At 45.7% G+C, this 23,502-nt stretch overlaps 1 long non-coding RNA gene across 1 annotated transcript; it reads left to right on the forward strand.

Moving 5' to 3' along the window:
- The first annotated feature begins 8,093 nt into the window (after positions 1-8,093).
- On the forward strand, positions 8,094-19,734 carry LOC129383338 (uncharacterized). Its single transcript, XR_008611213.2, has 3 exons — positions 8,094-8,726; positions 9,859-9,964; positions 15,931-19,734. It is a non-coding gene; the product is annotated as an uncharacterized lncRNA (long non-coding RNA).
- The last annotated feature ends 3,768 nt before the right edge of the window (positions 19,735-23,502 follow it).

A 23,502-nucleotide genomic window follows, 5' to 3' on the forward strand; every position in this document is an offset into this window, starting at 1 on the left:
GCCACGTACTGCACTTCTTTGCTGCTACATTACTCTTATGACTGACTCATTTGTGCAAGCGCCCAATAAATAAATCAAACGAGCTATGTCGTAATTTGTACATTGTCATTACGTGGCACTCGCAGCTAGTATCAAGCAGAGCAGTACATGCACTTCAACATACAAACGTTGAGAAAGCGCGATACGCTATTCGGCAGACAATTTTCTTTATGTTTGCATAGAGAGTTCAAAGTGAAATTTGTAAACATTCTTTCGAACAGAGCACACAATTGTACGTAGCAGAGGGAGGGAGAGAGAGAGAGAGAGAGAGAGAGAAAGCAAGGACAGGAAAGGCTGGAAGGTCAACCAGAAGAGCACCCCGTTTGCTACCCATCAGCAAACTAAGAAAATGGCAATCACGAATTAAAGTGACGGTGTTCATCCCTGCAGCTTAGCAAAGTACGAAGTTGTTAGCCAGCCTTGCACGCAAGCCTCAGCGTTGTCCATATCCCCGCAGCGAAAGTTGTGGTTTGAAAACTAATTGCCGTTCACCAAACCAACATCACCACAAGACCCAATTGCATGTGCATCCGTAATTTAAGCACGTGCCGCATCGCTGATTATTTGGTGTTGCCCCTATGGTCCTAGTGAATCACGGCATTCAACAAAATTCACAAGAGAAGCCAACCAAGAGCAACGAGCAACCACTTCAGTATACGTGCCACAGAATAGTGGGAGCCGCGCTGATTGATACGAAAGAGACGCCAGAAATTCTGTGAGAAATTTGTATTGTTGCCAGTAAATGAACTTAATGTTACTGGTTCACAATGTTTCCATCAGCTTCCTTGAACGCTTACGCAAAACGAAAAGCTGGTAAATTTATTCATTTGCCCGTTATATTTATTTTACAATAAAAGATGGCGCGACAGAGTGCGCGGAGGCACCAAGCTTAGGGATCATATGGTGCGCATACTCAATGTTTCAAATTGTGCAATGTAGAAAGAGAGCACAAATAGACAATGCTGATAACTGTAGTTTCATTATGTTTCTTTGCATCAAGGCATTGTGTTACCGCACCCACCTAATGGATACTTTGACGATATAGCTCATGTCAGTCATTGGTACATTCATCTCGCAACACATGCATAATGCCTACCCAAAGACACATGGCAGACCAGTTGTATAATGTACTAAAGCGAAAGCCTCTTTGTGGAATGGGGCTGGTTTTCATTTTATGGTAGTTTCAGACGGCTCTATGCTAGGAGGCTAATAAATGTAGTTACTGCGGTTAGTACACAGTGTGCCTAAGCTTTCTATGTGGCGTCCGATGGGTTAGGTGCTATTATCAGTGGTGCGCTTTGAGTCAGACTTTGCAGACAGTAGACAGCGCTTACGCCAGAGGTATCATTGCGTGCCGGCGTTTGTCGGCCGCTGTGATGAGTAAGACACTTCCACTATGCTTTATTTGGCTTAATGGCCCGCTGACTTCCCGTCATTTTAACCAAAGAAATAACGAGCCCCTTGGTTCGGCTATCCTTGGTGCTCACACACAGTATTACATACACCAACAATCAATAATTGCAAAATAATAAGTCTGCATCAGGTCATCAATGACTTTTTATTGACAAACAATCAAAATCAATACCTAAGCGTACTTATAATATATAGCTTGTACATGCTCAATAACTGTTGGACCTGTGTATCAGTGGTCATACCCTAATCTCATATGGACAGGCCGTTCATAGAAATGTGAGGACCTTCCTTGTTATCGACTGCCCTTCTACAGCGGTACACAGATACTATACCTGCGAGAAAAAACTATTTCCTAAAAACAATTTCCGAGAAAAGAACGTTCCTGTACCAAAGGTACAGGAACGAGCGTTCCTGTAGTGTTCCTATACCAAAGGTACAGGAACACTACTGGTTCCACTTCGAAGACACAGATCCCGCGGTATATCCAGAGGATGGATAGAACCAGATGAGTGGGGGACCTCTAGGCCTGAAGATGACAAAGAGATCACTTAATAACTACGTCTCTCAATCATTAAAGTGCGAAAGGAAGCGGCAGATAAAAGAATGTAGACTATAGTACATGACAGCAAACCGGGAAGTAAACTGGGCTAGGCCCAGGCGGTCTCCTGCAAGCGCTCTCTGTGGAAGTCTGACGTCTCACGTTAGAAATAGAACGCCTGCAGGCTGGAACCTGCTGCACACGGCAATCTACTAAACTTAAATACTGCTACAATGTGCTCGTTATCCTCAGCAGCGACGGCTTCTGCAGTAGGCATTCGAAAATGATTCCCTCTGTTGACGCTCTTTCATCAAAGAGCACTATCGCCATTGCGAGCAATCGCCAAAGTTAGTAGCAGCAAGTACAGTAACACAGAACGTGTTTCGCATTACGGTAACTGAACAGGCCTGGCCTGCACACACGTGCTTACAAAAGATATAAACATTATGCGGCGAAAATAAGCAGTGCATGCGCAGTTACCTTATTCGCAATGCAACATCAGTGTAGCGGAAGACGCCTAACTCTAGAAACCTCTGAGCTTGTAAAAATTTTATTTGAGCTTCGGCAGCATCACTGATCCCTGCAAAAATATTAGCGTTAACTAAACAATACGTTCCGCAATTTTGCTGGGTTTCGGGTACTCGCTCTCAGTTACTTAGGTATTTATTTTTCATTATTATAATTATAGGTCGTTGAACTCGTCACATTGAAAAAAAAAGGAAAACTAATAAACAAACGCGAGGAAATAGGTGTTTATTTACAATTCTCATCCACTTTTATGTAATGTTCTCGCCAAAAGAAGTTACGCATGCTTGAAAGTCATTTTCTTGAAGATAATGAACAAGTACAGGAAAGAGAAGAAGACGTAGAAGAAAGAACGTTCCTTTCTGCTATTAGCTAGGTTACAGCTTCCCAATATCTCTTGAAAATTGCCAACGCGTAAGTATACTGATATTAACCTCTTGCCAAACATACTTCTTTCTTCAAATCAGCGCTTCTATCTGTTCTGAAACTTTTAGGGCAGGTGAAAAATCGGAAGCGATATTTCAGATTGAATAGTGCAATGCGTTGCCAATGTGGTACAAAGTACAAGGAACAGAACGATGTCACCTGATGAACATTTCTGCAAAAGGCTAAGCGCTAACACCTTTGGTTCTCGTCCGCTTTTACTATATGAAAGTTATCTATCTTTGTGCACTCCTTTTAATGCGTACGGATTACTACAGATTCCGCGATTTACGCGCAGTATTCGCATTCATGCCGCACACACCGCCACTTTCAGTGCAGCCGGCTCAGTGAACTGCATCAGCGTTACTAGAACCCGCGACAGCATTGCTACGGCACTGTTGTGAGCCACCGTGTCTTCTGTTAAAACTTGCCCAGGAGATGGTGTCTCGGATCCTGTTTCTTGCAATTTCACTCCTGATGGCGAAAGCTCTTCTGCTGGACAAGAAAGACGGCGGATACGTAAGGCTACTCGTCGCCATTGACGACAACATAAAGAGCGACCCTGCTGTTCTTGATGGCATTCAGGTATGACAGTAGACACTCTGTTATTCCCTCAACAACATTCGCGACGTCCTGTGTAGTGCTGCTCTACAAAGTATTGTAACATTCTGGCATTTTACAATTGCTAGGTAATAATTACCGTGCGTGTTATCGCAGACACTTTTCACTGAAGCTTCGTCCATACTGAACCGGGCCACGCACCACAAACTACATTTCAAGGAGGTCACGGTAGCTCTTCCTCGAGGCTGGACTCCAATGGTCGAGCGACGCGGCACGGCCATCGAACGCGTCGCCTACCGAGCGTACCCGCACGCGCAAGTTCGTATCGTGTCGTCCGACGGGAAAAGCGACAACGACGCGATGCCGAGAATCCGCGCGTTCAACATCCGTGGCTGCGGTCACCGCGGGGACCATATAGATGTTCCGGACGGCGCCCTTCGTGAAGTAGACCACACCGATCTTCTTAGGAGAACCGGTCAGTTCGATCACTTAAATTGTTTTTCCTTTCCAGGCTGGTTACTTAAAGATGGAAATGAAATTTATCAAGGTATAAATGGGCGTGCTGATATTATAATGTTTAGGCGTAGAAACCTGTGGCGGATAACACAAGGTATACGAATCATAAACCTTATCGCTTCCCCAAGAACGGCATAATTGACGTTTCATCGTTACTTGTGCACTGACGTGTTTTGTAATTGCTAAATAAAAGTGGCCTGCTAATAAGTACTGTATGGGGCTGCAGAACCCCAACCTCGTTGGCACAATTACACTCATAGCACTTCAACCACTCAAAAGAATTTGGACAGCTTTTTCACTGCTTATTGCAATAAATGGTCGCTTTGCATCTACTCAAAACATCGCGATGGCTTTTGTATCTAGAGGTAGAAGTCACTAGGCAGGCGTTTAGCGTAGTGAAACAAGTACACGGACGCAGTAAAACACGACCACACACAGAGCGCTAACGCCGCGTTCCTTATACGGCCGTGTACTAGTCGTACGGCACTGAAAACATTTGGGATGACATACCAGCACACCAAGATCGTAGCCCTTAGTTACCAAGTTCCTGTTTCAGTAGACCATTGAAACTTCTTCGCTTTCAAACAGAAAGTAAAGTAAATAGTTCACTCACAAAATATTTGTGCTTATGACACGAGTTACTTTTACCAACGTAATCGACTACTCTGTGTTAGGAAGTGGGTAGATCGTACTCGTCTACAATTTCTCTTAGGCATAGGTGCCCTGATAACCTTATCAACGCCGACCGGTTCTTCCATATATCTAAATTTATTTATTTATATATTCATTTATTTAAAGATACCTTACAGGCCCCTAGATGCATTGTGGAAGGGGGAAGAGTACACTACAATATTATATAATAATTGGTACACATATGTGAGTACATATACAAAAAATACTGTCTAAGAAATGCGCTAACATGCAGTAATGTAGTGCTAAACATTGTGCGAAAGACAATCCGAATGCTTTTGAACGCGAGAGGTGAGTGAGTTAGAAATTTGCACAAAGGAAAACATAACCAATAGAATTACAGAGCGAGTGGGAGAATATTTGGCTATAATAAAACAGTATTTGAAACAGTATATATGTATATATATACATATATACATATACATGCATATATATATATATATATATATATATATATATATATATATATATATATATATATATATATATATATATATATGTATATATATACTGCGCTCCTTTTCTCCATTTTAGTCGAAGGGCAGGAATTTGCGGTACAGTAAACCGTTTCAAGCATCCCCTTCGTCAGTTTTACAGTCAACGGCAGATTTGAAAGCGGAGCTTTCTTTGCCTCTTCCTTTGACTTCCCCACTACTGCTGCTTCTTTCTGGCAAACCACGTCGGGGAGTGGTTTAGGGCCTACGTATACATGACAACAGCGCGGTAGAGAGGAAAAGCTACCCAAGAAATTCGTTTGTACCTTTGCACAGCGACCCTCAGCAAAAGCACTGCAGAAATTGCAGCGCTTACCTTGCCACTAACGTGCAAGTTCAGAGGGAAGGTAGGCACAATGGTGAAGAGGGGACGTAGAATGGGGGGGCAGAACAAAAAGCGCCTTTAGTAAAATGACGCAGTGGGGAAACGAGTAAACAACAGTCTTGCGACTATTCCCTCGCAGTTTCCATACCACTGGGGCGGGGGAGGATCGTAAAAACAGTGACGTGAAAAGGTAAGGAAACGCTACTAATATTGGCGCGACAGCAGTTGCGGGCAGACGGCATAAATTTAAGTTACGATACGGTGTGCTTTTGCTATTTTTGAGAAAATAAACGTCATGCAATTTTCTAAAGCAGATAACTTAACGCAGGGCGTGCACACTGTAAACAAAAGTTAGCCGACATTGGGGTTTTTGCGGCTCATGAGCTTTGAAGACTACCTTGCACCAGAAAATTACTCTGGCATGAGGCAGTAAAATGCGTTACATTACATCGTTTTACTACCATCTCTGAGAAACGTAGTAAAAGGATGTCATGAGCCGGCTTTACGACGTACGGAGTTTTAGATCACGTGACCAAAAACCATCTATTGAGAGTTTAAAACCACGTGATCTGGAACCAACCTGAAGATCACGTGATTAAATACTACCACTTTACTCCCCAAGGTCTCGATCATTGCAAGCTCCGCCCAATCCAGTTAAGCCTATGCTCGGCGACAGGCACGGCCGCGGCAGAAATAGCAAAGATCGATGCCGTGGCGGTGCATCCACCAGCGGAACGGCAGAACGTTGGAAACTTGGAACGTATGTACGTCGCGTAAGAGGTGCCTCAAGTGGACGCGGCTTCCTGCCGGCGCGCCGCCCGTTGCACGACCGACGAGCCAATCGACTGCATTGCGTCAGTGCGAACTCATCGAAAAATAATGTTCCGATTCCGCTCTGCACGGCGAACCGGCGTGGCCATGCTCGCATTCAGCGACAAAAATCGCCTCAAGAATCGTTCCTGGACCGATCCTCTCTACGGCAGGTAAATATCTTGCCGTTCGCGAGGGATACCGCCATCGGCCGGCAGCCTACAAACGGCGAGTTGTCGCGTCTGCTGCTCCGGCCGGAAGCAAGCGTGTCGGTCAAAGTTCATTGCCAAGCACAAGCCCACTTTTTCATGCTTCTACGAGCTAGAAAACGACTGTCTCTTGTCCACTTTGAAGCTGTGAACGGAATCGTCACGACCCACTGTAGCACAAAATAAACAAAACGTTGGTAAGTTGTAGTGACAGTCAATGGAAAGCCTCACGCACTAGAAATAGATGCGATCATGTCGAGCGGTCTCACCAATTGAAGATGAGGGCATATAATCTCGTAAACACGACAGCTAGCGCTGTAGGAAGCGTGTATACGAGCGGTGATCATGAATTTGTGCTCAGTAGGCGTCAAAGAAGCCCGTAGGCCATCCACTATTGCAAGCAGACGGAGCTGCACGGACGGCGCGCTGATGGGCTCGTGTTCGCCAGCTAAAGCGGGAGACACACGGCCCGATTCGGTGTCCGATCCGGCGTCCGACGCGCCTGAACGGCAGCCGGAATCGAGGTGTTTTGCCGTGCCGAACCGCCGGATCGGACGTCCGGCGTGCGACAAACCGGGCAAAGTTTCATCGTCTGATGTGTCCGACAACCGCACTGACCGCACCGTCGTTTGGCCGCAGCTAATGTGACGTTCTCTGACGTTCCCTCCACGGGGGCGGCGCTGGCAGGCCGGTTTCTCGCCGTCTTTTTTTTTCCTTGCCTGCTGCAGTTTGTTGCCGACACGAAATAGTTACCAGTTCAATAAAGTTATCTCGAACGTGTGCTTATTATGCAAAACAGCGCCTAGTACACTAGCACTAAGCTACCGTCGAAATCGGGAGCCGCGACGCGAGGGCCTTTCCGTGGGCAAACAGCACACACCGACCGTCTGAGCGAGGCTGCTCGCTTCGCTTGCACGTTTGCCCTTCGCAACGACTGCGTCGAGTAAACCAATTGTATTTAATTACGGGCTACCTAAGTGCACAGCGTTAATTGTTTTGGCAAAAATAAGCCCTCTTCATCGAGCTCGGGCTGAATCAAGCGCCGTCGGCCGCAGCGTCCGCCTAGCTATGCCTGCCGGCCGTATTGCTGGCTGTCACCGGAGCCGTCAGTGGACAACGCGCCGTCGTGAAGTGTTCTGTCATTTGCAGGGGCATAATTTTATTGACAGTGTTCACGTAAAGCGAAGCAGTGTTGTGCAGAGTTGTTTATATTGCGTTTCTCGACGTGAATATGTACTCAAGCGGGGGGGGGGGGGGGGGGGGCTGGATCTGGGCGGAGCTTACGCGCCGCTCGACCGTTCGGATACACGCACGTTGGATCGGACGCCAAATCGTACCGTGTGTCCCCTGCTTAAAGCTCGCTCATGGTTCGGCGTAAGTCCCTGTATATTCTTTATAAATAAGGAAGCCTACCTAGGCACTGTAAACCCAACAATTGGGGCCTAAATGCCTGCCCTCCTCCCAGCTGCGGCTTCGTTTGAGCGACAAAGTCCGATTTCGAAGGCCGTGCTTTTGCAAACTGCATGCCACTGAAGCGGTTGCGAATCTTGAAGGCGACATCCGCTTCATTTTTTTTTAATATATACAGTACATTTTCTTAAACTTCGTATAAAAAAGTGCATATTTATACAAAGTTAACACTTTTGGACCCAAGAAATTTGTTAAAGTGTCCCTACCGATTGTTGTTAGGAAAAAACACGTAATTTTCTCATTTACGATACATTTTTCTAAAAACCGTAGAGTGGCGCCACTGCAGTATTTGTTTGGTCGACATACCACGTTGGTTGTAGTGAATGCACCTTGCAGTAAGGCGGTATTTGAGTTATATTTTAGAAGTGCCTAGACAAAATCTGCTCCTTGTCGTGTGCAGTAACCATCGCAAACCCTCCGGACTTGTGTAACGCCGTTAGTTCGCCGTGTGTTTCGTGCGATCTACCAGTGTCGACAGTGAGTGTCTTACTACAGCGCCCGTCCGAGCTGCCTTTGTTCTGCCGAGCTGCCTGCCCGCGCTCTCGTGAAAAGTCTGGTACTGGAGCTTCGAATCGTAGTGTATGGAAGACTGTTGAAGGTTGTGCTTTTGTGGAGCTGGAGTTCATCGGAAGTTCTACAGTGCTTGCGCCAGAAAAACGTCGGTGCCTCGGTACCTTTGAGACGAAGGAGCGTTGGCCAAGTCTTTTTGAAAGGTAAGCAAGTTTGGCCCTTGCGCGCATTCTTGAACTTATGATTTACGTAATGAACGTTGTGTAACTAGCTAGAGCAACGCGCTTTCTGATCGTAGGTTGGCCGTCTTGCTGTGCACATTTAGCAAACAATTTCACGAAGGCTTCCTCTGATGTTACAGCGTACTTGCATTCTGCTGTAAAATATATGCTACCCGCCTTGATTGCTATGCCTGAATGGGCACACAATTATGAAAACACTGAAAGTTGCTGTTCGTTCGGTAGTTTTCTGGCAAGAAGTTATTCGTTATATATGCATTCCCGCAAGTACAGTACATGTGTAATGTATCCGTCGATGTATCATGGGCTTCGCGCGTTGGCACACGATTCCTATGTTTGACGCTTAAGCAGATAGAAGCTTGTATGAAGATTTTTCTATGTATACAGTTTGGTTTGGATGACCACGTCGCGAGAACCTGTGTATTGTTTATGTTCTTGAGTGTCTTCGCGTATTTGTCTTCTATGTTGCAGACCCGACATAGGCCGATATTACAGTAACGAAGTTTATTTTTAATCGAGACATTTCAGAGACCGGCCTTTAAGAAAGACATAGACCAACCAATTCTTACGAACGGGATGCCAGCTCTTGCAATCGTAGGTTATACGGCAGTGCGTAATAAAGTAAGGACTGCGATTTTGTAGCGATACTTACCCCTCGATTCTATACCACTCTTGTCGCCCACCGCAAACGGCCGGCTGTTCCAGTACGTAGCACGGGCCGGGGCGACGGTCAAACCACTAACGAATAACGAAAAGGAATAGCATCGCTACAAAATCACGATCTAGCTTTCAGAATGCTTTTCATGTGCTTAATATTTTTGTTTAATCAAATGCGCCACGTTTTACTGCATATTTGAGTTTTGTTTTTGATTGTCCTGGTAGCCTGTTGTTGCTGATTTCGTTCCTTCCTGAAACTTCGCTTGTTACAGAATATCAGTGTAACCTCCTTAGATATAACAAAGAGACATTTGTGCAACCAGACGCAAATTCATGCAGCTGGCTGTGTGAGGCTCTCTTTGCAATTCCACATGACACTGGTAAATCACAAATTCCCAGGTTCACAACACAATAAATTAAACATTTCTTACTTTTGAAGGCTATGCGGATTCTGGAGGCATCCCTACATCAAGCAGGAACCTGCTGCACTGCTGGAAGCTGGACAGCACGACAATAAAGCACGTGATCTGTGTGCTTTCTCAAAGGTGCGTACAAAACTGGCGCTGCCTTTCGAGTTGTAGGACACATTTGTGTAATATGCAATCATTTTACTGTATTGCCATTTTCAGGATTTCTAGTGGCTGATCACGAATTTTATGTTTTGGTGGAGTGCCCTCAGTTTAATGAATTTACCTAAAGTAGCCTCCTCTGAGTTAAATATAATTGGACGCTTGAGTAATTATGCCTTATATACTCCATATAGACTATATTAATCTAGCCAAAATGCCTTTTTAAGAACCATGAATTGAGGTTTCGTGTCTCGAAAAATGCGTTGTACCGCCTAAAGACATGGTTTAGGCAAAAGTGCCTTAAGCAATGCTTTCGCACAAAAGTTGTATCATCAAGAGCTTCATAGAAGCCTGTGTGGTCGGTATGAAACATGACAAAGAAAGACAAAGACCAACCAAATACAACATTAAAAGCAATACATTTTGGCTTCCATATGGAAGCCTTGTTCACAATAAGGCTAAAAAAAGTGGAAGTGCATATTTAATTAAGTTAGTTTTAGCATAAGATGGGCGTGGGCTCCTTGGTTTCAGATAAACGTGTGTCCTGTTGATTGCATCTCCAGGGAATCCGGGTACAGGCATGGCTTCCAATTTCTTTCCTGGCCGATTATGCTAGACACTATCCAGTCACTGTTGTGTTTAGTCATTGCTGCATGCTCTGCCAAAGCATTTGATGCCACTCTTTTCTCATCCACGTAGTTCTGATGTTGGCATAGCCATTGTTTAAAGTTGCCCATTGCCCTAATGTAGATAGTATTCATATACACATGTTATGTTTCAAAGGTCAGAATTCATGTCAGTAAAATTTTTGATACGGGTTGTTACTGGGATGGCTACCTCGTTGGTTTAGCATGGCTTGTCACTGGGATTGCTCTCTTGTTTGTTTAGCTTCTTGTCGGGTTCTTATGGATTTGATTTTGTGCACAATGAGATGTTACACACACACCTTGCATATACATGAAAAAAAGGTTTACAGCAGAGATAACATATATGCATGGGCATATATATGTGTCAATAAAATACCCAAGCCTCATTTCTGCCTACAGAAAAAGAAGTTATTTCTCCTTGAGGGCATGACTGCTTCCAATAATGAACCTCCAAGGGAAGGTTTTCTCTAATCCCCATTTTTGATATCTACATGCTTATGTGGCATGTACAAACTGGACGAGTGGTCTAAATTTTAAATTTGAGTAATAATTGCAATAAATAACTCATTTCACCTGTCTTCTAATGACTCTAAAATTCTATGCTTCTACCTTGCCAAACCTTTTATGAAATTAGTTTGATGAGGCCCAATATACAGGGCTTTCTAAATTGAAGGTATCAGTACCTATTAAAGACTGTGCTAACTATGAAAATGCTTGTGTATGTGGTTTATTCATTTCTCAGACAAAAGCTTTACACCCAAGTGCAGTCAGTAAATCGAAAACAATTGCGTCTTGTTCAATAGTTCTCGAGCACTTGTGCGTCACTATAGTCGGATACAACTTTAGAAAAAAGGGGAGGCCCCGCCCAGATGACTGAAGCGCGACGTCCGATTGCCTCCGCGACTAAAATAATCCCGCTCAAAAAATCGTGCTTCGGAAACGCGCAATTCTCGGTATAAATAAAGACTTTGATGACTGGATTAGTAGAGCTCTCATGTGCTACAGCACATGCCAGATCGCGACAGAAAAATAACCCCGTGCCTTCCACAACGCTGCCCGTCGTCTGCTCTTTAGCTTCATTGCAAGTGGCAAAAGTAGAAAGAGCAACTCTGCATGGCATTTGTGCTTGTTTACATGTACACGGCAAATTTACTACTCCTGTTCCGAGCTTCAAATGAATCAGTTGCTACTGAACAAGTACTTATATAAAACAATGCATTTATCGCAACCATTACAAACCCAAGATGCTCAGTGTCAGCGAAAGCACCGGGTTAAAGGTGAGGAGGGAGGTCAAAGCTTCGCATATTTCGGGTGGCAAACTGTCGACACCCTCGTGAAAACGCCCACAAAATGTGGAGAAAAGAAGAAGCAGCACGAAGTAGGACACATGTGCGCTGAGGTCGTGTGCACGATTTCTTTCACCACAACGAGATACCGACGATCGAGAAGATCACTAACGAGTTCTCGAAGCGTATGTGGTGTTATGTTTGTGCCCTGGGATTTGCCTGACGGAAGGCCAGTGCTATGGTTTGTCGACCGTGGAGGCAGCATTCATCCCTGCATGGTGCCTGCCTGCTTCGGACACGACTACGTGCACGGCTCGGGTTTCCTCGCGGCTGCACGGCATCCACGACGGAAGCAGCCACCGGATCACGGACTGCTTTTCGGCCCCTCCCCGTCCCGGCAGCAATGCAACCCCCCCTCCCCCTTGTTTGTCCGGCGGCGCCCGCACCGCAAACGACTCCCGCTGTGTTGGGGACAGTTTCCAAAGGAGGGCTGTGTTTCGACCCAGTGCCTTGCAGTTGGTTCCCTTTGTCCTATGCGGGCCATAAAACTTGACCGGCGCACCATTCTGACCGACCGCCAAATCGTCCCGACGCCGCAGCGCGGTTCAAGGAAGCGCCGGCCACCGAGAGCGGCATTAGGACACCGGAGGCTGCCCGGACCCTCTCTCTCTCGACCTTGTTTCGTCCTTGGGGACTGTCTGGGGGATCTTTGGACTAAGGGGTGTTATTTAAGCAGCTTGCAGCTTCTCTGTTGGTCTCTGTCCTGATAACGACGACAACATGTAAACATTGTATAAAGAATTATTCGCAGAGAAAACTCTCCTCGTCTCTGACTCTGCGTGAAGCGAGGTCCAGACCTCCTGCCAGCCACACATACCTCGGCAAACGCAACAATGGATCTCCCATCACTGAAGCGGTGTACTGTGTGTCAAGCACAGCAGCCAAGCATTCTCCCGTGGCCTCTCAAATAAATAAGCAGTTCATTTGATGATATATTCCTTTTAATGGAAGCCCAATTCTGAAAAAGCAACGTCCTGCACAGATCATGCTCAGTATAAGCGTTGGCATGGAAACGTGCTGAAATGCCGGAAAATCTGAATGCAAATGCAGTTATTAATCCTGAATAACTATGTGGGGTCCGAAATGCTCATTCGGGCATCCACTGTCCAGCTTCACACGAAAAAGCAGTAGTCAATGTGAATGAAATTGACAGCCACTCTTAGCAGCCTGCACGCCAAAGCACATTGTGCTTTGCGTGCAGTTGTGCTGCCCCTACTGTTTTTTCCAGCCCGTTGAGATGAATAATGCCAATGTCAGAAGGCCCAATACTCTATTGGGCAGCCACCTATGAGCATGACGGGCCCTGTGATGAAATAACAGTCATCAGGGCACTCTTCAAAGGCACCTTTAGCAGTCTGCACGTCAAAGCCCAGTCAAGCCGTCACCGCTGTTGGTGAAACGGCAGCAATCAATGCGAGAATGACAGCCACTGTTGGCAGCTTGCATGCAAACACACATTCATGTGGTGGCATTGTTTATTTTGGTTACCTGGCCTAGGCAAGTAATGCGAATATGACAACAATTATCAAACATCATTAGCTTAGTTAGGTCCAATATACTCAGTCGGGTAGCTATTAATAGCAGTAGTCGAGGGCACGCTTGAAAGGCACCATTAGCAGTCTGCACGTCAAAGCGCAGTCAATCCGTCGCCACTTTTGGTGAAATGGCAGCAATCAATGGAGAATGACAGCCACTGTTGGCAGCTTGCATGCAAACACACATTCATGTGGTGGCATTGTTTATTTTGGTTACCTGGCCCAGGCAAGTAATGCGAATAAGAGAACAATTATCAAACATCATTAGCTTAGTTAGGCCCAATATACCCAGGCGGGTAGCTATTAATAGCAGTAGTCAAGGGCACGCTCAAAAGGCACCATTAGCAGTCTGCATGTCAAATCACAGTCATACCGCAGCCATTGTTGTATTTGTTTATCTGACCGGGCAAGTAACACCAATGTAAGCACAATTATTCACCCTGAATAGCTCTGCTAGCATTGTGCTAAAAATGCTGAGTGAAGTTGAATGTGTTTTATTGAGGCAATTATTTAATTCACAAGCCATCGGCATGTCGATCAACGGCCAGGTTCAGACAATGTCATTTGTGAAGTGATAAAGGGTGAAAGTTGCAAAAGCTCTTGGTGCACTGCTTTGCTGGGCTCCATTCACTGAATAATGTCTTTGCAACGGCGAAAGCGTCAGACAGAAATCACACCCCACTGCACATTGTTATTCGTGCTGAAAATTTTCACCATCATATGTGATAGGCAGTGAAACCGTTTGTTTACTAAGACTGCATGCATGAAAAATTCAACAGCATAGCAAGGTGTTTCACAATATGCAGCCTTTCATGTGCACTTCTGGCTAGCTGCCACATGCACTGACGCATAAACATGAACAGAGGTAAGAGGCAAAGTTACTGTGCAACCCACATGACGCTTTTAAGAAAATGTATCTCTAAACCTTTCTGTTTTGATAGGCGATCAAAATTTGTTTTGAGCAAGTTGGTTAGTCACATTGCAGCAACAGCACAAGAAACAAGGACAGAAAACGCAGCGAGTAGGCAGATTGAGAAGACGAGGTAGACCAGCGAGAAAGGTTTTAATGAGATGGAAGAGGCCAGTTGTGCAGTGTACAGGAGATAGTGCTTTGAATGAGATTGGCTAATGAAAATGTGTAAAGACTTTGCTGAAAGAAAACTAGCAAAAACAAATGCTAATATAAAATAAAAGGACAAATATGAGTAAGTGCAAACACGCATGGAAGCAGGAACGCTGGCAACACAACTTATGCGTGACTGTGCCACAGCACGCATTCTACAGCTTGCGTGCGCGGTGAGCACTGGTGGAAAGAAATCAATCGACGGTGCTATACACAACGCTCGAACACCGCTGTTAGACGCTCGGCTATCTCACTGTTGACAACAATCATTCACGCTAAGTTGACGGCGACAAATCTTTGCATTGGAGGCTTCTTTTGCAAATATTTTCTGTTGAGACGCTCGTAGGTTTGTTTCACGCACGCACGCTTTTCTAATTTCTCCTCAGAATGGTTTTGCTCCATCACTTTACCCCGTCCGACGGAAAATGCAGCGACACGGTACACGAACTCACCCGCAGCTGACAGCAGGCACCAGACTTTGGCAAACTTTTCTTGTCCTAACTTCACTCGGGAGCGAAATAAAAAACATGGAACAAACAGGCAGGATGTGTGTATGCAGCAGTCACCGAGACATCCTGTTTTCAGGCAAAGCATAGCGCAGCATCAGCAGTGCTCGCTGCAATGTTTTCTCGCCGGATCACGGCTTAGAATACACGCACGCAGCACAGATGCCGCATCGTAAGCTCGCAGTAATATTTCCGGCATGATAGACAATGACAAACTGTTTGGGAATTCACTGTGACGAGGCATTGACGCGCACAGCTGACGCGACTTGGCCTAGTTCGAAGCCCGGGCGGCCATCTTCTCCGACGGCGGGCCACCGGCCGTCCGGCGCATGACATCAGTCCAGAGTGCGCAACCATTAGTGGATGCTCGTGTGCATCCGCCTCGGAGGAGTAAACGCCTCTGTTTTTCTAAAGTTGTATCCGACTATAATCGAGCACAGCTTGACCCTTGGCCTAATACTAAATCAGGCTTGAAGCTTTCAATGTCTGCTAATCGCTAGAACAGCACCAGATCTCATTCTGTGCCAAGGGGTGGAACGCATTCGCTTAGAGCTAGGCAGATGAATGTCTTTCTTTCGCATTGAAGTTCCCAATACTTTCTAGTCTTAGGTGAAAGTACACAGCTCAGCACAACGCACGTATGGTATACGTAAGGGTACTTTGTTCTTTAAACCATATCAACAAGAAGCAGCTACTTCCGTTTTTGCACACCTTACCCTATTTCCTAACCTTTCCTTGATCAAAAGTGTAGAAAATTAATCTGTGCTTGTTCTATTGTTTCACAGGTAGACATCGGCGACGGTGTTTATGTTGAAAAGTGCCTGCTGAAGAGGCTGCGCCTGGATGCTAACAACTCAGGCTTTCAGTTCGCGGGGGGCCTCCTTAAGGCTCCTTTTACAAAAGAAGAGGTTGAAGGGAGGCGCTACACATGGATGCGCAGCGATTGTTTGTGACATCGTCACTGCTGGCAGGCCTGGCCTGCCTTTTCGCTTCGTTCTGGGTCTTCCACGTTATCTACTTGAAAAGGCCCACAGGGTTTTGACATTTATTGAGCACTGCTTTCTGGATTTGAGCTACACAAAGCTGCAGGTGAAAGCATTGGATTTAGTCAATATTTACAAGAACTATTGCTAGGCAAAAAAATTTTCAGATGCATATCCTCAAGAAAGTTTCTGTAAAAATTATTTTGCCTAACAAAAGCACTCGTGGGTTCTGTGGCTGGCAGCTTGCCCAAGCCATGTAGCACAGTGCTTGCTTTAAAGGGACACGAAAGGGAAAATTTATTTGAGCGTTATTAAATCATTTTTCTACAACACCGAAAAAACAACTCCCTCTATGAGAATTGGCTTGATAAGCCAGATAACTTGCAAAAACGAAAACTGGTGTCGCCACCACCACCTTATAATTCCTGCACCAGCTCGCTGTGATATGGAATTTGACGGTGTCTGTTCGGGTCTAGCTAATGTTCTACTGGCCAATATTGATGAATTCTGTTGTAAAGGTGTCAAAGAATATACTTAGTTGAAGTATGACTCCACACTGATGTGCGGGCACTGCATAAAACTTGAAAGATAAATCTTCATTTTCTCATCTATTAATCCGCTTATTGCCACAATGTTCATGAATACAGTTCTGAAAGATTGTTTTATCAGTCTAAAATGATTTATTGTTTCTCTTTAGTATCTCTGTAATGGACCTTTAGCAACAAAATGTGTGTTAGTTTGCGACAGGTATTCTCGGCGGGGGCAAGAGCACCAGCAGCATGCTCAGTGATTCTGTACCAACTGATAATTTGAAGGATGTCCTGTGCCACTAGGGTTAGGCCAACATGGCTCTGTGTTAATCACCACAAGTGTATTATGCAAAACTTAATGGCCCAGAAATTGGTAATTCAGGGGGGAGTTGAATTAGCTGTTTATTTTTTTTTTCTTTATCATGGACTTCTCACATTACACTTTGTCACAACGCATTCACTTTAAAGTAACTGGAGAATAAGGTGGTTTGGTATTCAGACATGCCTTCTGTGTGTAAACAGTGTTAGATGAGCAATACAAAGATACACCATAGATGCTGACTGGCAACATGAAGGGGTTTGAGGGCAGCTACGAATATACATCCTTGTAGTCGTACCTATAGCACTATGTTCAATTTGTCACACAAGCATATGGCATCCATCACAACTGCATGCCTAGAAAAAGACAAGGGCAACACACTCAATTACCTTTTATTCTATCTAAGAAGCACTACAATATTTAGGCAACGAAATTGACATCTGGCTTGTACCCATAAGTACTGCAATACAGTTGTATAACATGTTCCTCTTGTGTGGAAAAAGGGCTGCATACGTTTTCTTTGAGCACAAGGGGGAGTGGTATCAGTTAAAGCCCCTCCATCCACGCGCCACTGCCGCTTTCTTAAGTAGCGACAACCTTTGTTGTGCGCCGCCTTTTCCCCCGACATCAAATCCGGTTCCAGCATTTCCAGTTTCAAAGTTTCCAGTTCCGGCGTTACCGCTTCCTGGAGTTGTGCTGCGGGAATTTCCACTTTGACTGCCGATGGTGAGATGCCCACGCGTGCTTAGCAGAGCTGTGGTAGTCACCATGAGAAGAATGCAAAGGCGACAAGCTGTTGCATTCCGCTGAAGTAGTAATTCGCGGTCGCTGTTTTCTAAATGCACGAAAAATGGCAGTGGTCTCCAAGCGCCCAGGCACTACATTCCACTGTACGTTGTCTCGTGGCACAACCCGTCGCAGGTTGACGCGAAACAGCGAACACGATCAGATCGCTGGTTACAATAGGCGGTGGTACTTGGATGGAATCGCATTCACAGTTTAAACCGCAGCTGGTGCAATTAAAGCCTCTCCATCAACGCGAAAGTAAACAACGTTAAGAAAAACATAGCGTTACTTCCACTCGGAACAGGAAGCTGCAGCTACGGAAGTTCCACTTGACGCCGGAAGCTAAGGGGGCGAGTGGCAGAGGAACGTGGAGGAAGAGGGTAGGTTGGCGGTACTTAACCTGGTCGGCAGAAACGTGTATGGAGGGGCTTTAGTATCAGTTAATGGCTGTTTTCACATATATGTTTTGTCGTGTGTATTAGCAATCACCACTTTCCTTATCTGAGTGAGGTCATTTTTTAGAAAGTTTGAAAGTTTATAGAACATGTTGCTCATGGTTGTTGCAGTTTTCTTCCTAACTATCCATTCATTGCACTGTGCACCCATGTCTTGGGCAACTAGCTGTTTGAAGGTCAGCATGCTATCGATGGGTCTAATGATAATCTCTAGTGCCCTCTCATTTGCTTGTTGCAATACTTAAGAGTTAGATTTTGTATATTGTGTCACTGGTTTATTTTCACTGTACTTTAGTTTCACTACATCTTGAATGTGTTGTGATAGTTTTTCTTTTGCAATGAAAGATATGGTGGGCAGTTGCCGACACTAATGTTTCGCTGGGCAGTAATGGTCATTAGCAGCAGATGCTAGCTGCCCTGAAGTGCAATGTTTTTATGTTGCATAGTATTGTTCATGATCCATTGAATGCACTGCACGCGCATGTTGTGGACAACTGCCTGTTTCAAGAAATTATCTGCATATTCAGTGGGTCTAATGTGAACATCTCTACTACTGACAGCTTCACTACATCTTGAATGTGTTGTGATAGTTTTTATTTTGCCGTGACAGATGTGGTGGGCAGTTGCCGGCACTAATGTGATAGTACGAATGCTTGCTGTATTTACCACATGGTTGTTTCATTTCGTCTGAGGCAGTAGTGGCCGTTAGCAGCAGATGTCATTTGGCCTTAAGTGCAATATTTTTATGTTGCATAGTTTTGTCCATAATCATCCATTGAATGCACTGCAGACCCATGTTCTGGACAACTGCCTGTTTGAAGGAATGATCTGCATATTCAGTGTGTCTAATGTGAACATCTCTAGTACTGCCTGTGTATTTGTGAGTTAGATTTTGTATTGTGTGTCATTTTGTTTTCGCTGTGCTTTAGTTTCACTACATCGTGAATGGGTTGATAGTTTTCCTTTTGCAGTGAGAGATATGATGGGCAGTGGCCGGCACTAATGTGATAGTACGAATGCTTGCTGTATTTACCACATGGTTGTTTCATTTTGTCTGGCGCAGTAATGGCCGTTAGCAGCAGATGCCATTTGGCCTTAAGTGCAATATTTTTATGTTGCATAGTTATGTTCATACTAATCCATTGGATGCACAGCACACCCATGTTCTGGACAACTGCCTGTTTGAAGGAATGACCTGCATATTCAGTGGGTTTAATGTGAACGTCTCTAGTACTGACTGTATATTTATCAGTTAGGTTTTATATTGTATGTTGCTTGTTTTCACTGTACTTTAGTGGAATTGCACATTGAATGTGTTGTGATGTATTTTATTTTGCTATGAGAGATCTAATGGGCAGTTACCAGCCCCCAGTCTGTGTATTAGTACAAATATTTATTATGCTTATCACAGCATTTTGTAAGGCTATAGTTTTGTGATGATTAACTCATGCCTGACTTTTTTATGAGAAACATGTCACAACTAATAAACAATCACTCATGCTTGGGATCCATGAAATCATCCTTGTAATCTTTCAATTGTCTTCGAACTACTTCCACATCAGGCCCAAGAAACTCCAGAACGCGCTTGAAGAATTACTCTCGGAAAGAACCAAGAAAACCTGATGAATGAGGTAAAAAAATACTCCGAGATCAGCTCCAAGAAACCACAGAATGGGCTTGAAAATTTCTCTCAGGTAGAGCTACGAAACCTTGATAACGAGGTAAGAAAATACCCCGACATCAGTACCAACAAACTCGAGAATAGGCCTGAAAATAACTCCCAGGAATAGCCTAGAAAACTGGATGAATGATGTAAAAAAGTAATCCCACATCACCTCCAAAAAACTCCAGAATGGGCTTGAAAAATTACTATCAGATAAAGCTGAGAAAAGTTAATGAAGGAGGTAAAAAAATACTCTCACATCAGACCCAAGAAACTCGCGAATGGGCTTGAAAAATAACTCTCAGGAATAGCCGCTAGAACTTCGTGATGGGAGTAAAAATATAGTCGCACTATCGTCCCTAAAAACCTTCCCACAGATTAAAAAATTACTCTCGTTTCTACATGCAAAAAACTTGGTCAGCATGGTAGTAAATTTTTACCTCGACTGGTACGTAGTAAAAAAAACCCAGAAACGGGAATGCGATACAGGACGAGCGGTTTACTCCCGTTTCGCGTTATTTTTGTTTAGTGTGCAGCAGCAGAGCTGCATTAAAGCGTGCGACATTACGGAAACGTTCAGACGTCAAATAAACACTTCTGCGCCAGCCGCGGTAACTTTGTGGCTGTGGCATTGCTCGAGGTCGCCAGTTTGATCCTCACTGGAGCACTCGCTATTCGAGGGGACGAAAAAAAAAAAACGCTCGTGCACTTATATTTAGGGACATGTTAACGGCGCCACTGGTCAAAATTAATCCGGAGTCCGCTACTATGTCATTCCTCATGCACCGATTTTCGTTTCTCTATGCACTGCTCCATAATTCAAATAAAATTTAATGCGTGTGCTAGGATGTGATGCGCCATGTGAGCCAATGACTATGCTCAGCCTTCTCAGAGGTTATGAATTATGGCGCACAAGAACGCTTCAGCAAACACCTATCCCTTTGTGTTCTGTGTATTACGCAGACAAACAGCAATGGTAAACGCAAGGTCACCTTTAATATGAACTCGCCACTCTCGTGTTGGGCTAAACGTTGAAGAAAGAAAACATTCAGGGCAAACATCACCACTAATTATCGTCAGTCAAAGAAAACAGCACCGAAAGCTTCGCTCACATTGATTTCCACAATGCGTGGAATCAGCATTTTTTTGGACTCCCTAAAGGCCGCGGAACGTTCGAGAACTTGAGCAGTCCCAAAAAATGAATGCACGTGTTTTACTGCCCTAAGCCCTCACATCGCCACGGGCACATACGAAGATCTGAAGGCCTGCCAGTACCCTCATTCTGCACATCGGTGCTAGTGCTGTGACAGGAGATGGCTGGTGGCAAAACGTGGCAATTGCCCGTTGCCACGTTTTTCAAGCGAAACTTGTATTGCCTAACAAGTGGTGCTGCAGAGGTGACGCAAAAATACTGTTGCTCCCAGGGCTGAGCAATTGCGGGAAAGGAAGGACAGCTGCGCTGGCGCCGGAGAATGAGTCATTACCCAGGATTCCGCAGCCAGTCAGAGCCGTCTCTCTTCCACCGGAGAAGGAACGGACAGGATAGGGTCTCGCTGACGCTCCGCCGATTTTGTTTCCGTTCACCGTCACTTCCACCGGTTCTCGGAAAACGGATGAGACGGCCACGCATCGTGCGTTCCCCCGAAGAAATGGCGGCGGTTGACGAGCGGCGGCGAGAATTCTCCCATGAATGAGCTCGCTCTGGGCACGCCGATCAAGCCATTAAGGCCTAAATATAGTCCGACGTAGCGCGAACGCCTGCACACGTTACATCATGTCGGCGAGAACACCAGCGTCTATATTTCGACGGATGGTTCGACGCACTGGCGTGGCCAATTAAACCGTACGCGGCCAATGCGCTTCGACACGCCCGGCATCTCACGACGATCGCCTGTGCGCCGATAACGTCGGACTATAAACGCACTCTAGAGCCGGCTGATATTGAGAGTGTGTGTGATTGGGAAGAGGAAGAGGTGCTGTTTTCTGCAGCCCTTTAGAGAGCACGACTCAGCGCCTCGGGGAAGGGGACATAAAGAAGAAAGAAAAAATGAAAAGAGGGAGAAGGTCGATGCGATTGCAGGGCACGGTACCCTTAACTGCCGCTGTCAGCAGTAGCCATGCGGCGGATTCACAGTTTACACGACAGCCCCGTCTCTTCCAGGAGCGTAAGAAGGTGCCAGAAGGCGGAGCCGTGGTGCCGGCCGGGAAACAGCAGCTGGGGTGTCGAGACCGCTCTGAGTCCGAGGCTTCGGAATGAGATGTAGAGAAGGCGGGACAAGAACAAATTAGATGGTCGATCATTTCGTCATTGCCGCACACTGAGCAGGCCGGGAATGAAGCCAGGCCTTTGCTGTACCTCCGGGATGCCGTCTAAGAACGGCTCCGGATCGGCTGCTCGCTCGGCATCCCAGCTGTCGTTTCCCGGTCGGCACCACGGCTCCGCTTTCAGGCACCATCTTGGGTTCCTGGAGGACATGGGTCTGTCGTGTAAATCGTGAACGCGCCGCATGGCTACCGCTGACAGCGGTACCTAAGGGTTCGAATCCAGGCAATCCGTCAGCACCGAGAAGATTCCGAGCTGAGGGAGCGGGAGGCCGAAGAAAACCAGCACCGTTACCGCTGGGTTGCTTGGCCGTGATGGTCTGCTGCACGCAGGACAAGCTTCACTTACCCCTATTTTCCGGTAGCGGAAGGATTCATATTTGTATGATTCACCGGAATAAGTTCGCGCAAGCTTTGCCGTGTAACAACGTTGTAATGAGGCGAAGCTGCCTTTCGGGAATTGGCACTATGCAACGCGTCTTGCTTTCCGAGCTTCGAAGCCAATTGCGAGGACAACAAAGGCAGAGTCGGTGCCCTTACTTGTAGTGGCAGACTCTTTCAATGAAAAACGCGGAACCGAACGGCAAGAAGCTTAGTAGCGAACGTCGAAGCAGATTGGCCCAGTGTTGCTGCGGTTGTGGCTACGGCTGCCAGCGGATCTGCCTGCGAGAGCGATGGTTCGAGGAGGCGAAGCAATAAATACGGCGGCACAGGTGGCTTTGATGAATGCCGTTACGGACCTGTGGTCACGGTAAAAGACCGGAAAATCGGACCGCGAAGGGCTCTTGCATCCTAAATCACAGACGTCCTCATACGTTCAGCCTATAGGGTACATGGTGGCGCCGCGAAGCCGTCTAAATTATCGGGCGTCTGGAAAGTCGGTCATGTACACTGGCTACTTCTCTAGCCGACGACACTGCGTCAAAGACGATTCGTCATGATTCCTCTCTGTTACCCGAACCAGAAATATGACGACTTAAGTTCTCTTTCGATAAAATTACAGCTAATTTCCCTGAGAAAAGCCCAAATTCCCTGAGCTTTCCTTGAATATTTCCAGACTATTCAAAAACCCTGAAAATTCCCGGTTTTCCCGGTTGGTAGAGTTCCTGTGAATACACTGACGGTGGCCTAATCCATATTGTTTCCTTCCAAATAGCTCCTTCCAAATAGCTGTCTTAGGCACTACAGATGCAGCGTCCGCTCTCAAAGCAGAAAGAATGCACAGTCGTCACTCATGTCCAAGGCGGTGCTGGTACATATTCTGAAGCACAGCGGTTTCCGTATGTGATGGTACGTTAG

Source organism: Dermacentor andersoni, chromosome 6 (assembly GCF_023375885.2).
Source record: "Dermacentor andersoni chromosome 6, qqDerAnde1_hic_scaffold, whole genome shotgun sequence".
In the NCBI taxonomy this organism is placed as follows: Eukaryota; Metazoa; Arthropoda; class Arachnida; order Ixodida; family Ixodidae; genus Dermacentor; species Dermacentor andersoni.